This window comes from Schistocerca gregaria, chromosome 3 (genome assembly GCF_023897955.1).
Source record: "Schistocerca gregaria isolate iqSchGreg1 chromosome 3, iqSchGreg1.2, whole genome shotgun sequence".
Lineage (NCBI taxonomy): Eukaryota > Metazoa > Arthropoda > Insecta > Orthoptera > Acrididae > Schistocerca > Schistocerca gregaria.
The window spans coordinates 692,470,653-692,488,285 of NC_064922.1; positions in this window are offsets into that span (position 1 = coordinate 692,470,653).

The following is a 17,633-nucleotide window of genomic DNA, read 5'->3' on the forward strand; positions in this document are numbered from 1 at the left end:
CAAGAAGGGACGTCGAACAGATGTGCAGAAATATAGACCTATATCTCTAACGTCGATCAGTTGTAGAATTTCGGAACACGTATTATGTTCGAGTATAATGTCTTTTCTGGAGACTAGAAATCTACTCTGTAGGAATCAGCATGGGTTTCGAAAAAGACGGTCGTGTGAAACCCAGCTCGCGCTATTCGTCCACGAGACTCCGAGGGCCTTAGACACGGGTTCACAGGTAGATGCCGTGTTTCTTGACTTCCGTAAGGCGTTTGACACAGTTCCCCACAGTCGTTTAATGAACAAAGTAAGAGCATACGGACTATCAGACCAATTGTGTGATTGGATTGAAGAGTTCCTAGATAACAGAATGGATCATGTCATTCTCAATTGAGAGAAGTCTTCCGAAGTAAGAGTGATTTCAGGTGTGCTGCAGGGGAGTGTCATAGGACCGTTGCTATTCACAATATACATAAATGACCTGGTGGATGACATTGGAAGTTCACTGAGGCTTTTTGCAGATGATGCTGTGGTGTATCGAGAGGTTGCGACAATGGAAAATTGTACTGAAATGCAGGAGGATCTGCAGCGAATTGACGCATGGTTCACGGAATGGCAATTGAATCTCAATGTAGATAAGTGTAATGTGATGCGAATACATAGAAAGATAGGTCCGTTATCATTTAGCTACAAAATAGCAGGTCAGCAACTGGAAGCAGTTAATTCCACAAATTATCTGGGAGTACGCATTAGGAGTGATTTAAAATGGAATGATCATATAAAGTTGATCGTCGGTAAAGCAGATGCCAGACTGAGATTCATTGGAAGAATCCTAAGGAAATGCAATCCGACAACAAAGGAAGTAGGTTACAGTACGCTTGTTCGCCCAATGGTTGAATACTGCTCAGCAGTGTGGGATCCGCACCAGATAGGGTTGATAGAAGAGATAGAGAAGATCCAACGGAGAGCAGTGCGCTTCGTTACATGATCATTTAGTAATCGCAAAAGCGTTACGGAGATGATAGATAAACTCCAGTGGAAGACTCTGCAGGAGAGACGTTCTGTAGCCCGGTACGGGCTTTTGTTAAAGTTTCGAGAACATACCTTCACCGAAGAGTCAAGCAGTATATTGCTCCCTCCTACGTATATCTCGCGAAGAGACCATGAGGATAAAATCAGAGAGATTAGAGCCCACACAGAAGCATACCGACAATCCTTCTTTCCACGTACAATACGAGACTGGAATAGAAGGGAGAACCGATAGAGGTACTCAGGGTACCCTCCGCCACACACCGTCAGGTGGCTTGCGGAGTATGGATGTAGATGTAGATGTAGATGTAGACTACAGGTTGGTTACAATTTGTTCCCATTTGCTTACTATATAGGAACTTACTTTGTGCTACCTATATAACAGGTGCTTGACTAACTTTCTTGTTCTGAAGAATTTCTACAGACTTTCTTCCTTGTCTGTCTTGCATAATATCTCTTTTCCTACCAAACAAAAATCGCAGCACCAAAAGGTAGTTAATGTAGAGCAATGAAATTTCGAGAATACTAATGTCGAGATAACATATGTAAGTGATTAACATAGCAAGATGACAAGTAAGAACGCTAAAACAAATAATAAGTGAAATACTGTGCATAATGTAGAAAAAGTAATAACAACTCATTAATGAGTAAATGAAATACAAAATATCTCTTACTGCCAAAGCTGTCAGGGACCAAAACACTCAGAAAAATACATACAAAAAAGTATGCACCTGAACAATACATATGCCTAAAATAACATAGAGCAAAAAGAATGGTACAAAACTTAGGGAGAATGAAGGAAAGAGGCATAAGTACACACAAAAATATTTCTGTATTTATTGTACAACGAAAGTGAAACGCTTCAAATAAAGTCTTTTTTTAAGTAGTGGCATACCATTTAGCGACCCACTCAGCAATTTTGCAGCACTCATATTAATCTACAGTATGGCTGCATTCTTCCTACCTAACTTTATGTCACAACTGGCATTCCCCAAGGAAATGTTATAGGTCCTCTTCTGTTCCTATTCTACATAAACGATTTAGCAGATGATGCTCCCATTTACCGTCATGCAGAGTCATTAGATGATCAAAACGAATTGCAAAATGATTTAGATAAGATAAATGTATGGTGCAAAAAGTGGCAGTTGACTATAAATCACGAAATGCGTGAAGATCTCCACATGAGTACTAAAAATAATCCGTTGAATTTCAATTACAGGATAAAATACACAAATCTAAAGTCTGTAAACTAAACGAAATACTTCAAGGTTACGGTTACGAATAACTCATACTGTAATAATCACACAGACCATGTTTCGGTGAAAACAAACTAAATACTGCGAATTACTGCCAGAACACTTAGCAAATGTTAGAGGTCTACTGAGCAAACTGCTTACGGTACGCCTGTCCGCTTTCTTATGGAGTCTTGCTGTGCAGAGTGGGATCCACGTCAGATAGGATTTACAGAGGACATCGAAAATCTTCAAAGAAGGGCAGCTCGTTTTGTATTATCGCGAATTAGGGGAGAGAGTGTCACTGATATGATAAGCGAATTGGGGTGGCAGTCATTACAACAAAGGCGTTTCTCGCTGCGGCAGGACCTTTTTATGATATTTCAATCACCAAATAATTAGTAATTTTCTTTCCGCTCATCTTCGAGACGTGCCACCGATTAGGACACTAAACGTTCTTTCAGATTTGACGAGCTATGCGGCCGTTACGAATAATTTAATATATTTCACTTCCAGATTTTCTCAAGGTTGCAGATAACATCCCAGGCAGAAAGGTCTGGTCACAGGATTCTGGTTCTGTATAAGATTTCATCAGCAAAAGATTATTCTTGTTATATTGGTATTCGAGGCGAAACAACGAACTGAAGTTACGGGTTTTATTACTTCACACTGAATTGACTTACGAAATATTATATGGTACTATAAGCACATGATTTTTAACTACACTTTTGATATATGTTGAGGAATATCTGTGTTGATTCAAGAGAAAGAAAATTAATTATGTATAATCCCGTAAACACCCTTAGTACTGAACTAGTTTGCTGATTGCTGATCCGCTTCGGTCTAAATTAAATTACATTACACTGTTCATAGCATTACTGGAGTTATTTCTCTTTTGTTTTGACGTCACTTTATTAAAAGATATCAAAGTACATAGAATTTAAAATAAATTACGTTACACTAGAGCCCAACGTTGGGCCAGAACAAATTAAAATAAATTACATACACTGGCGCCGGTAGTAAGTGTTCTGGAGTGTGTGTAACTGAATTTTGAAAGGTAATCCTCACCACTACAGAGTTCGTTTTCGTGAACACAAACATTTTTTTATGTTTTGCATTGAAACAGCTCGATTCATATACACCAACAGCTGAATGCACTGAACACTTACTCGTGGGGCCGAAATCGAAACTAGAATCCTGAGACCTAATGTCATTGTTGTCACTGATTAAATGTATGTATAAAGGCATATATAGTGAATGGTAATTAATGAATAAAACGTTTCCGTTACATGTATTATAGGCACGGGAACGATGAAAAGCTGCCAGAGTATCTGGATAAGTGATCGCATACCCACGCTTACATCCAGGATAGACTGAGTTAAGGAGTCGAATGTACACGACCTGGCTGCTAATTGAAGCAAGTCAGTAGTATCTGGGCGCATGAAATTAATAACAAACTTTCCACGTAGTTACCTTCTACCATTTCGATTGTAACTATTAGCGTAGAAAGTGTTGTTTATTTATTGTCTTATATTTGCGTGTGACGCTATTTACAACAGTTAGCACCATGGTTAGACCGAGAACAAGATGTAACCATTTGGAACTCGAAAATTATGAAACCGACGACCAGGTGTAGAATATTCCTGGATCGTTTGCAGGCAAGCCCCTACCACAACGAAGCGGAGAAGCGAGGCAACTGTCCCCCAATTGAAGCAGCCGATCGCCGCCATTTGCAGGAATGAATCGTAGTACTGGGGTTGTGATTTGAAGTATATGAGACGCAACAAGAGCAAATTGAAGCACAAATTAAACACATGTTTGTTTAAAAAAGTACTGAGTATTCGAGTCTATTTTAAAAGTATACTTAAATGAATGAAGTTTCCTAATTTCCGAAGTACGTCTGCATGGAGACGCGAAATTTAAGAATGTAAGCCTCTTTACTGACAAGGTGGAGCGAGTTTACATCGAGTTATTTCCATTAGATAATTACTTGAAACGTTTAAAGTAGCAGACAGTACGATTATTATTTAATTCACGTAGTTTTCCTGTCAGGTCCTGTTTACTTTTAGCCCACTACTGAGTACGTTTTGCACACTTACTTTTGTTTAGTACAGTATTGTTTACACTCGAATTTTGGTGTGATTAATTGTAATAACCCATATCACTTTAAATACGGTAGGAATTTCATTCGCACATTAGTTTTTAACACTGAGAGCACCTCTGAAAGTGGTTGAGTTTGCAACATTTGATCAAATATTTGACAATTTACGAAGTATAATCACCATCTGACAACACATGTTAAGTATCTAAACGCAATTATTCGACCTACCTCTGATTCATACTTGATATATATTTGATTGCCTTGGTAATCTGGAAAAGGAACGTTCAAAATTATACACACTGACAATAGTTCCACACTATTTAACCTAGGCCTATATGGCACGATTTCCAGGACACTATACCTTTTTCAAATGAGTTGTAATACTGTCGGTATAGCATCGTCCTTAAGTTGACGTCTATTTACATAATTTGCCATGTAACAATTCTCTTCAAAATGAAGAGAGCACAGCAAATGATTTGCTGTAGGTTGGAAGTTCTCTCTGCGAGTAGCAACTATCCATTTCCGATTTAGAAAATCATTTGTAAGAGGAAACGTAAACAAAAAACAAACGCTCATGATATATATAGTATTTTCATGGAGGAATAATACAAGTAACAGAAAGTAACAAACAACCAGAAATGATTGATCTGTTGAATATAGCATTGTTTCCGTCTTCATCTTTGCTTCCATTATGCTGTTACAATTAAAAGCAGCCCACGAACGAACCATGTTTACGCACTGTTTCCTTGCAAATGGCGGCTTCTGTCACGTTCAATGTGGGGACGCGACACTAGCGCCAATGCGCGGTCTAGTTATTATTTAGTAAGTCTATGTTTGCAGGAGGGACTGTAGTTAGTGAAACGGAACGAACTACGATCCCACCTGACTGTGTAGAATCGCAGACGATGCTTGTCAACAGAGTTTACATTCGCTGGGGGGACCCGCGGGTGAAATCAGCTGCGAGAGAGCAGCCTAAAGTGAACGACAGGCGGAGCTATCAAATGAAGCGATATGCTAGCATTGCTGTTCCACAAATTGGAAATAATGGAACAGCAGAGAAAAAGAGAGCACGAGGAAGATATCCAACGGCAAAATGAGTTTTTTGAACAGGTTGAGACTAACATAATCGCTAAAGTGGACCAGATTAAGTCAAACGCGAACAAGCGTTAGTACAAAAGGGATCAACGTATACTAGAAAACGATAATAACGAAATAGAAAAGGTAGAATCAGATGTATGCGAAGTTAAAAAGGGGTTGAAAGATTTACCAGACAAAGTGAATAATTTGGTTAGAGAAGTATCCAAGGTCAAAGAGGTACAGGAATCTCTGGATGCCAAAGTGAAACAACTAACCAAGGGCATTGAGGAGAATTATTGAAACACAGAACGAAAGGTAGAAGCTGAAGTGAAGTTAGTAATGCTTGACCATGTTGGAGATAAGAGTCATGAAGGTACAAGCATAAACCACGAACCTTTAAAACCCGAGATTATCGGGAAAAAAAATGGTTGGCTGTGATAATGGAATCGTGAACTGTGCCGCACCTAGTCGAAGCTGCAGTAGTTCATTTAATGTACAGCAGGGTGGAAATAATGTGTCAGATCGTACGGAAATTCACCAGCAAATAATGTGGCTGTTAGTCTATACGCAGTGAATGCATGTAGAAATAATCCGATGGATGTGCGCACATGTAGAAATAATCCGATGGATGTGCGAAATCATGTACCCACTCTTGCTACCCTGAAATATGAAGAGTCATTGTTGAAACACGGACAATTTCAGGTGTCTTCCGAAGAACAGAAATTTACTCGTCCGGTAACATTCATAAAGAGTTTTTAGAAAGATTTACCCGAATCTTGGTAGGAAAGGCAAAAGATACAGTTTGTTATTTCTTATATTGCCGGAGACGCCGCATTATGGGCATCAGAGGTGGCAGAGAACTGGCATTCTTTTAGTGAATTCGAGCAACATTTTTTGGCCAGGTTTTGGTCAGTTAGTATACAAAAAAAAGACTACGGAAACAGGTATATAACCCTGAGATGTACAATTCCAAGCTGGGAACGCTCAGAAAATATTTTGAGAAATGCATCAGCAAAACGAGGTACCGGTCAGAGCCGGTCGCCACACGCGACGCGCTTAGGATATTGAAATCCAAGTTGCCTATCTAAATACGGAGAGAAATGGTACATGTACCTGACAGTGATTTAGAGACGTTCATATCGGTCGTGGATTCTTTGGATTTGATACAAGAGGGTGCACGACAACAAAATAATAACGGTGAAGGGACAATTAATAATCACAAACATAGGAATAACGGTTATGGAAACCAATACTGGAATAACAGCTGGGTATTTCTCTTTCGTTTTAACGTCGCTTTATTAAAACCTATCAACGTATATAGAAATTAAAATAAATTACTTTACACTATACACAAACAAGCTTAATCAGTTTCGTACGATACATTTCACAGAGTGTGCAAATCTTTACAATACATTAATACAGTAACACGATTCGTACAGACAGACATTATACACGCCACGACACGGTACACACCTCACAATGTCGTTACACTAAAACCATCTGAGCTTAATAGAAGACGTTTTTCTTTTCATAACAGACTTTTTGCTTTTATTTAGAAACCTACAGCTGATTTTGTATTCACAGTACCATGAACCTCATTGCTGTGACCGCAATCATTTCTGTGCGTTTACCGAATCACTGGCCTTGCGGTACGGTTTGAAAGGCTGCAGGCGACTATGAGTTCGTGCCCTGACAACAATCACTTTAACTAGTGAGCATTCCACTTGTCTGCCTGTCCCATGCATCTGCTAAACTGATTTTGCCCTTTGACTATGATTGTCGTTCCTAGCCTGCATTGGAGGTTATCACTTTTATCAAAATGGAAATAAACTTGCGTGATGAAATAATTTAATGAAATTGAGCCCCTGTCATTATTGTAGTCAATTATCAATGTGTGATTAATATATCAACACAGGGTTGAACTTTTATAAAAATATGGTAGAAGTTTATTGACATTAAAACAGGACAAGCAACACAAATTAAGCAGAATGACAAATGAATCATGAACTGTTGGCAACACAAATAGTTGCAACAAATAGCCAACTGTCTAGTTGGTGGCAATACAAGATTTGTATGATTAATCTGTTTACTTTGGCTCAAAAGTGGGATTACGCAATTTGAAATTACCTGACGCTGAACAGACTCTGATGGATTTATACTACACGGAAGCTATACTAAGTTGGTACAGCTGAGAACAAGTGGCGAGGCTGTGATTCTGTTTGCCGCAACAAGCCGGAGCAGCAACACTGTACCCCTTTCTCGATGTGTAGCAGTGTGCCAGGAGACGGTCACGGTGCAAGTGCCTATAGAGTAGCGATGTGCTGCAACTGTAATTCGTTATTGCCGGCACAAAATATGCCAATTCATCGGCTGGTGATCTGTTGAATAAATCGCAGTTACTCTCTAATGGAGCCCTGAAATCTCGGCAGATTCCAACGTGTGACACTCACAATCGCCGATCATACCATGGAGCAATTTGACTCACTTATACATCAGTGCGCACAAGGAGGATAAACATCAAGGAGGCAGACCTGGCATGAATAAGATTGCCATTGGCGCAGTGGGTTGTTTGAGATTGAGGTCTAAAATGTCGGTATTGCTAACACTTCACCACCAATGGCAGTGCGCCACCACACCGAGGATAAGAGTCCCAAGTACAACCCACTCATAACAAGAATGAATGCCAATCACAAAACTCCACGAGCTTCATGTCTCGCCTCTAACTTGTCTGCTCTACCTCCCAGCCAATCCTAATCTAAGTTAACAATATTCTTCTCTTTTCTGGAGAAGCAGCGAATCCCTGATTCGTAAATTCCCACGTAGGGAGGAAAAGATGTTACGCTCGTGAATTGTTTTTGTGTTTTTTGTTTTGAGTTCCAATTTAGGCTTAAAGTAAACAACACATTTATCGTTCGAATTTCTCATCCATTGAGGGTACGTGTGAAAATGTTATTGATGCTCATGCGATTGGATGGGGACTCAGACATCTTCAGTCCATGAGTACACAAGCGTGTATTACGAGTTTTCGCTTTGTAAAATTAATAAACAGTTTTTACCAACTCAAGACCTGTATGACACGTTTGTGTAGATTGCGCTATATTGGCTACACATACTATTACTGTCCCTTCAAGTGTATCTTTCAATATATGCCACCTACTTGTCAGTACCATATCATGGCAGGCTGGGTGAAACATTCTCGTCACAACGACTTTGTTGTCGGTGATTGTTCATGTGAAGATGCAAAAGAAGACCTGAAGAAGAAGAAGAACAACGGAATTATTCTTCCTGATAATATACAAGCAATTGATTGCATGTCCATCCAATTGTGGGAAGACTAATGTCCTCATGACGCTGCTAATACATTTAGATGGAGACCGATTTGAACATGTTTGTTATTCTCAAAAACACTGTTTTAACCCAAGTATCAGCTATTACAGGAGATATTTCGCAGTGCAGAGGGTTTTACATACAAGACATTCGGTGAAAGCGGTGATATCCCTCCACCTGAAAAAGCAAAACCAAACACTGTCTTCATATTTGATGAACATAATTCTGTTTCGGGCGTCATATGGATGCTGATGTATTTTATCTAAGTCAAACATATTCGAGAATCTCATAAAAGTTGGTTAGGGATAATGCAAACCTCATTATAGCCTTCAAACAAGACAATCTGAATTTAAAACACATTTACCAGGCACATGTCGGAATTGACATGTCGTTCAATGATTTTGTAAAGATATGTACCGATTGCTAGAATCATTCACAGTACGGGTTTTTCGTTATTGATAAAACCAGAAAACTGAGTAATGGTAGGTACAGGTGAAACTTTCAAGATTTTATGCATGTATAGCACGGTGAGAGAGGACAGTACATCAGTATACGCTGCACCATGGACAAATTCGCGAGTATGTCTAGCTCTGAACTGGAGAGAATGGGTGTATACAGACAGAACATTCGCCTGTACATGGATGCGAAAATTCAGACTATTGTGCATAAAGTTGGAGGTATGTGCAGGGAACTAGAGACGTATTACTAGACTCTTCTGAGAATGGTGAGTGCGTTAAATTAGTTAGTTAATGAAGTAGGTAAGAAAGTAGCCGACTTAACTGAAAAGGTCGAGGCTATTGAGGGGAAAATAGATGTAGAGTTCCTTGTAGTTGAGAAGGGGGAGCACGTACATAGTAAGAGGAAGAAGAAAATGAGTGGAAGTATAAAGCCTAGTGGACTGACAACCTCCGAAGTTAAGTTCCATAGTGCTCAGAGCCATTTGAACCATTTTGAACCAATACTTGAAGGTGAAAACCGCAACAACAACAACAGCAGCAGCAGCAGCAGCGGTGATGGTATTGACATTGAGCATAAAGCAGTGAACAGTCGAATCCCGCAGTACATATATTATGACGACACCAACGAACTAATAGATCGACTATGGCTGCTCATGACATCACCTGCTGCAGGTAATGCAGCTCATTCGAATGACGTTGTTTCAGTAATCTCTGAGCTAAGAGAGAGAGGTGTCATTGAATAAGTATTGAGTCAGTAGTTTGAGAACTGCACAAACCTGCACGCAAAAATACCCTCGTAGGCATGTTATGATTAAAGGTTTGGATGACTTGTGGCAAGCTGGTCTTCTAGATAAAAGGGAATATTCACATGAGAATAATGGATTCAAATATATTTTAATGGTTATTGATACATATTCGAAATTGATTGGGCATTACCTGTTAAAACGAAAACGGGTAGAAATGCCACGGATGTTTTTGAGCGTTTGCTACAGACAGGGACAAATCGATGCCCGGACAACCTTCAAACAGATCACGGTGGGGAGTTCTACAATAGTTATTTCAAGACCGTGATGCAACGGTATGGAATACATCACAACTCAACATTCACTGACCTGAAGGCAAGTATCATGGAGCATCTGAACAGAACAATAGAAGGTCGAATGTGGATGCGTTTTAGCCTTCACAGCTCATACAAATGGACAGATACCCTCCCAGAAATAATTGCTCAGTATAATCGAACCAAACATACCACAATAAAAATGTGACCAATCGATGTTCATGATAATGGACTCATGGATACGGTGTACTATCGCATTAAAAATGTTGGATCTACGCAGACAGAAATTTAATGTAGGTGATTTGGTACATATCTCAAAACACAGGGCGGCATTTGAGAAATCATGCCTACCGAACTGGTCAACAGAGATATTTACAGTTTCAAAGGCTCAAAGAACGAATCCTAGAACTTATATATTGAAGGATAGTAAAGGTGAAGAAATTGCAGGCTACTTCTACACCGAGGAGTTGCAGAAAAACTCTGAACCGTATGTTTTTCTCGTGGAGACAGTCATAAGACGTCGATCAAATAAAGTACTAGTCAAATGGGTTAGTTTTCCTGCTACACAAAACAGTTGGATTGATGCTGATGATTTGCTATATAATGGGGGCCCATAGTTCACAACCACCGCAGCAGCATAACATGCGTGCTAGAAGACGCATTAGAGGTGGTGGTGGTATTCTAGACATACTGCCAGTGGATTTACACATCCCTGGGGATAACTACTGTGGACCTGTGAAAAAGCTTCAGAAACGCTTGGCACGAGGTGATAAGGGTGTTAATCTGATCGACGAAGGGTGTGTGGAACATGACATTGCATGCGCTGCAAATAAATATCTATCAAGTTGTCACATTGCACATAGGATTTTAGCTGATAAGGCTAAGGCAATACAGAGAAGAAAGGATAGGTATAGGTCAACGCATCACAGCATTTGCAGTTGACAAAACCATGCTAGGAAAAATTAAGTTGGGTTTAGGAGACATGAATTTCAAGGGAGTTATGAATTCTGCACTTTGTGCACTAAAGAAGAAGAAGGACAAGGGAGGGAAGCAGAGCTGTTTGAAGAACTCTATCCTGTATGCACTGAAGCAGAAAGATCCAGGAAGAAGAAGAAGATCGGTTAAAGCACCTCGAGTTCTACCAACACCCGAGAGATCTGGCGGTTTTCTTCCATTTCTCATTTCTCATCCCAGCTCTCTCTGCACTCTCGACGGTAGGTTCACTGGCTGGCGGTGCTGCAGCTATTGCTTGAACGGTCAAATCAAATGGCTCTGAGCACTATGGGACTTAACATCTTAGGTCATTAGTCCCCTAGAACTTAGAACTACTTAAACCTAACTAACCTAAGGACATCACACACATCCATGCCCGAGGCAGGATTCGAACCTGCGACCGTAGCAGTCCCGCGGTTCCGGACTGCAGCGCCTAGAACCGCACGGCTACCGCGGCCGGCCTCGAACGGTCAAGAATGCCCAAAACACACTTAACTGCAGTTAGAAGAGGCAAGAAGACATACCTGCATGACGGAAGCCATAGCCATCGGAAAAGGACTATACCGCTACCAGATCGACCACTCACAAATACCGTTCTTCTTAAGTCTGTTAGAAACAAATTCAACATACCAAGATTCTGTGGTGTGCTTATGCAGGATACAATACCGATGTCTATGTGGAAAACTGATGAATGTGGCATTGTAAATTTACATGTTGCTGGAGGCTCCGGCACCCACTGGGTATCATATGTTATGAAAAATTCGGCTACTGTCTACTATTTCGACTCATTTGACGACCTGCAACCGCCAGAAGAGTTACAATGACATTTTACTCACAGAAGACATGTGTTTTACAATTATCGGTGTTGTCAGGACTTTAATAGATACTTCTGTGGACATCTATGTATCATGTTTCTCTTGTCCTTCGCAAAGAAGAAGCAGCATGCTATATAAGGATGAGCTTTAAACATTAAATCATCAGTTGAGGTTAAAGGAACGATAATCTGTATTGCGTGCAAATTACTTCCCGGCGATTGAGTTGAGCGTTGGTGAACGGGGTATTGCAGTGACTGAAATGGAGATGTACAACAACATCCCAAACATCACTGAGCCAGCAACGAACTGCATCTGGATATTAACGGTGAAAAAGATATTGTGGAAATAGAACCGGGTGCATATGATATCGACTATTTAAACGAAACGTTAAAACAAACTGAAAAATGTATTGAACTATGTGCAAACATCAATACACTTAAATCTGAAATAAGGACTGTAAATGCAACGATTGACTTTAACCAAGAAGGCTCAATAGGGCGCCTGCTGGGTTTCACAGAAGGGAATTTTGAAGAAGGATGCTAGCAAATTTTACAAATCAGATCAGACTGTGGGTATACTTCCTGTCAGCACAATGAGAGCCGAGTGTAACATTGCAACGAACTCCTATTTAAACGATAGTTTGATTCATACTGTTTACAGATTCTTCCTCTCAGTTCCAACTGGGTATAAGACTGTTGAGACCCCTGCCAATGCAATATAACTTCCAGTGGCAGCTCAGACATGGAGTACTTGCACCTGCGTATTATGTACCAGAATAACCAACTTGTTGACTTTCATGGTGAAGAGATCATTGTAAGATTACATCTAAGGCGGGATGGGAGTACGGTATAAAACATGTGCACGCAATACACAGCATCTTACTTCGCTACCACACAGCAAAGTGATAACATGTGTGGACCACAAGTTTCTCAAATCAGTTGACTTGAAACCGCACAATGACGTCCTCACTCAATATAACCAGTCGAGTAGAGTATGATGAGAGAATTACACATCAGGAATACTTCTCTCATAAAACTTACGCTTCAACCACATTTAACAAGAATGATGACATTAGGATTGTCATCCAGCACCAAGATGCACTCACGCTTCATGCAAGAGTTTCATATATTTCGAGGGGTCATTCAAGAAAACCAATGGCAGCAATAGAGTGTGATCCAAGCTAACACGTAACGCTTTAGCATTCCTGTACCTAGAGATATGCTATGAACTCAATGGGTCTGAGAACGACCATACACCCAATTGTTAGCATAACATCGACCATTGAAACATATGTCTCTGCATCACCCATAGATTTGCATAGTTTAGAAAATGTGGGATAGTTCATAGACGATCCAGAGGATAGAACAGTGGCAGAGTACATGCGATTTACTGCATGCATACCTATTAAAATGCTTATGGGGTACTTTGAGGACATAGGACAGATTATTAATGCTAAAACACGATCTCATTCTGGTGTGGAGTGTGACAGACAATAACTCATACATTCAAGGAGCTCGAAGAATGTGATTACAATCAGCAAGATAATATGGAAAACGCCTCGCATCAGAGTATCCGATGAGGAGCGTTTGAAACTTGTAAAAGTCCTGAATTCTGGTACATTTCTGCCACGGACATTTCGCTCGTGGGAGGTTTTCGAGTACCCAGAGTTACAGAGCAGACAAACATGGGCTATCAAAATCTCTTCACAGCCAGAGACATCTAGATTCATCATACTTGCGTTTCAGACTGATAGAAGATGTAATATAGCAAATGATTCCACTGTGTTCGACAAATGCAAGTTAACTAATGGGAGGTGGAGGGAGTGGGGGAACAATAGGTTAAGTGCCTGTCAATCAAAAGGAAGGATCCTTTTAGCAGAACAATAGGTTAAATACCTGTCAGTCAAAGGAGTACAACAGGTTTACTCCTGAGTGCATACCTGCCTCTGACGTAGGCAACCTGCACTAACAAAATGCACTGGTGCCCCTGTAGCCCCACTACTTTGGTATTGACTCAGATAAAGTTTTAGATGTAGAAATTATGTTTAAATACTGCCACCATTGTGCAACAAGGAAAATGTCCAACAATGAAAACAATGAGAAAATGTGCAAGAAAAGCTTGCAGTAGCATTATCTAAACATTATGGTGACTCAAGTGGGGGCATGGAGGCTGCTGCAGTTGTGATGATGTTCTCCAGATCTTAGGACCATGATCATGTTAGATATACTAAACACCTTGGTGATGGAGGCTCCTCTTCGTTCAGAGGTGTAACAGATAAAAATCTGTACAATACAACAATAGAAAACTTGGAATGTGTTGACCACATCCAAAACAGGCTTGGTGCTATGATTCGTCGCTTGCTGAAAGAGAGGAAAGGTGAAGTATTTGAGGATGGAAAACCACAAGGAGGAAAAGGCATGCTTACTCTGAAAGGAACTGATTGCCTTCAGTTATTTTGTGGGAGTGTTATCAGGAATAACACACGTAATTTAGAGACAATGAGACATGCTGTGTGGGCATTTCTTTTCCCCACAAACTATATACTGACTAAACACCAATGAACAATCTGTGTCCAAAAGACGATTGCTGTAAGTTCGACAACATAAACGAGACATATTCACACAAACATTCATTACCAGAACCTGTTATGAATCCGATTAACCCCACATTCAGGTTTCTTGCATACCCTGATTTACTGTGGAAGTGTCTTCATGGAAAGATACAAAATGCAAATGATAGCCTCAATAATTTAATTTGGATTAGATGCTCAAAAAGCACATTCTTTTGACTTGAAGTGCTCAAAATAGGTATCTATGATCCAGTTTTATGTTACAATAACGCAATTAATGGCAGTTGAAGTTCTGAAGAGAGTTGGTATAGATCCTGGTGTGTTTACAGCAAAAGTATTTTACACCATCGACGAGAATGCTAACAGATAAGTGTCTCACCTGAAAATACACGCCAGGAAGATTCGAAGAGGAGCGAAGAGAAACCTGGAGGATGAGGAGTATAAGTATGGAGGATTTTAAAATTTAGGTAAGCTTATTACATATAGAAGTTGTTGTTGTTGTGGTCTTAAGTCCTGAGACTGGTTTGATGCAGCTCTCCATGCTACTCTATCCTGTGCAAGCTCTTTCATCTCCCAGTACCTACTGCAACCTACATCCTTCTGAATCTGCTTAGTGTATTCATCTCTTGGTCTCCCTCTACGATTTTTACCCTCCACGCTTCCCTCCAATACTACATTGATGATACCTTGATGCCTTCGAATGTGTCCTACCAACTGATCCCTTCTTCTAGTTAAGTTGTGCCACAGATTCCTCTTTTCCCCAATTTTATTCAGTACCTCCTCATTAGTTATGTGATCTACCCATCTAGTCTTCAGCATTCTTCTGTAGCACCACATTTCGAAAGCTTCTATTCTCTTCTTGTCCAAACTATTTATCGTCCATGTTTCACTTCCATACATGGCTTCACTCCATACAAATATTTTCAGAAACAACTTTCTGACACTTAAACCTATACTCGATGTTAACAAATTTCTCTTCTTCAGAAATGCTTTCCTTGCCATTGCCAGTCAACATTTTATGTCCTCTCTACTTCGACCATCATCAGTTATTTTGCTCCCCAAATAGCAAAACTCCTTTACTACTTCAAGTGTCTCATTTCCTAATCTAATACCCTCAGCATCACCCGACCTATTTCGATTAAATCCCATTATCCTTGTTTTGCTTTTGTTGATGTTCATCTTATATCCTCCTTTCAAGACACTATCCATTCCGTTCAACTGCTCTTCCAAGTCATTTGCTGTCTCTGACAGAATTACTATGTCATCGGAGAACCTCAAAGTTTTTATTTCTTCTCCATGTATTTTAATACCTACTCCGAATTTTTCTTTTCTTTCCTTTATTGTTTGCTCAATATAGAGACTGAATAACATAGGGGAGAGGCTACAACCCTGTCTCACTCTCTTCCCAACCACTGCTTCCCTTTCATGTCCCTCGACTCTTATAATTGCTACCTGGTTTCTGTACAAATTGTAAATAGCTTTTCGCTTCCTGTATTTTACCCCTGCCACCTTCAGAATTTGAAAGAGAGTATTCCAGACAACATTGTCAAAAGCTTTCTCTAAGTGTACAAATGCTAAAAACGTAGGTTTGCCTTTTCTTACGTTGGCTTCTAAGATAAGTCGTAGGGTCAGTATTGCCTCACGTGTTCCGATATTTCTACGGAATCCAAACTGATCTTCCCTGAGGTCAACTTCTACCAGTTTTTTCATTCGTCTGTAAAGAATTCGCGTTAGTATTTTGCAGCCGTGACTTATTAAACTGATAGTTCGGTAATTTTCACATCTATCAACACCTGCTTTCTTTGGGATTGGAATTATTATATTCTTCTTGAAGTCTGAGGGTATTTCACTTGTCTCATACATCTTGCTCACCAGATGGTAGAGTTTTGTCAGGACTGTCTCTCCCAAGGCTTTCAGTAGTTCTAATGGAATGTTGTCTACTCCTGGGGCCTTGTTTCGATTTAGGTCTTTCAGTGCTCTGTCAAACTCTTCACGTAGTATCATATCTCCCATTTCATCTTCATCTATATCCTCTTCCATTTCCATAATATTGTCTTCAAGTACATCACCCTTGTATATACTCCTGCCACCTTTCTTCTTTCCCTTCTTTGCTTAGGACTGGGTTTCCATCCGAGCTCTTGATACTCATACAAGTGGTTCTCTTTCCTCTAAAGATCTTTTTAATTTTCCTGTAGGCAGTATCTATCTTACCGCTCATGAGATAAGCCTCTACATCCTTAGATTTGTCCTCTAGCCATCCCTGCTTAGCCATTTTGCACTTCCTGTCGATCTCATTTTTGAGACGTTTGTATTCCTTTTGCCTGCTTCCCTAGCTGCATTTTATATTTTCTCCTTTCATCAATTAAATTCAGTATCTCTTCTGCTACCCAAGGATTTCTACTAGCCATCGTCTTTTTACCTACTTGATCCTCTGCTGCCTTCACTATTTCATTCCTCAAAGCTACGCATTCTTCTTCTACTGTATTTCTTACCCCCATTCCTGTCAATTGTTCCCTTATGCTCTCCCTGAAACTCTGTACAACCTCTGGTTCTTTCAGTTTATCCAGGTCCCATCTCCTTAAATTCCCTCCTTTTTGCAGTTTCTTCAGTTTTAATCTACAGTTAATAACCAATAAATTGTAATCAGAGTCCACATCTGCCCCTGGAAATGTCTTACAAACCTGTCAGTATCTCCAGGCTTCTTCCATGTATACAATGTTCTTTTATGATTCTTGAACCAAGTGTTAGCTATGATTAGGTCGCGCTCTGTTCAAAATTCCACCAGGCGGCTTCCTCTTTCGTTTCTTACCCCCAATCCATATTCACCTATTACGTTTCCTTCTCTCCCTTTTCCTACTGACGAATTCCAGTCATCCATGACTATTAAATTTGCATCTCCCTTCACTATCTGAATAATTTCTTTTATTTCATCATACAATTCTTCAATTTCTTCGTCATCTGCAGAGCTAGTAGGCATATAAACTTGT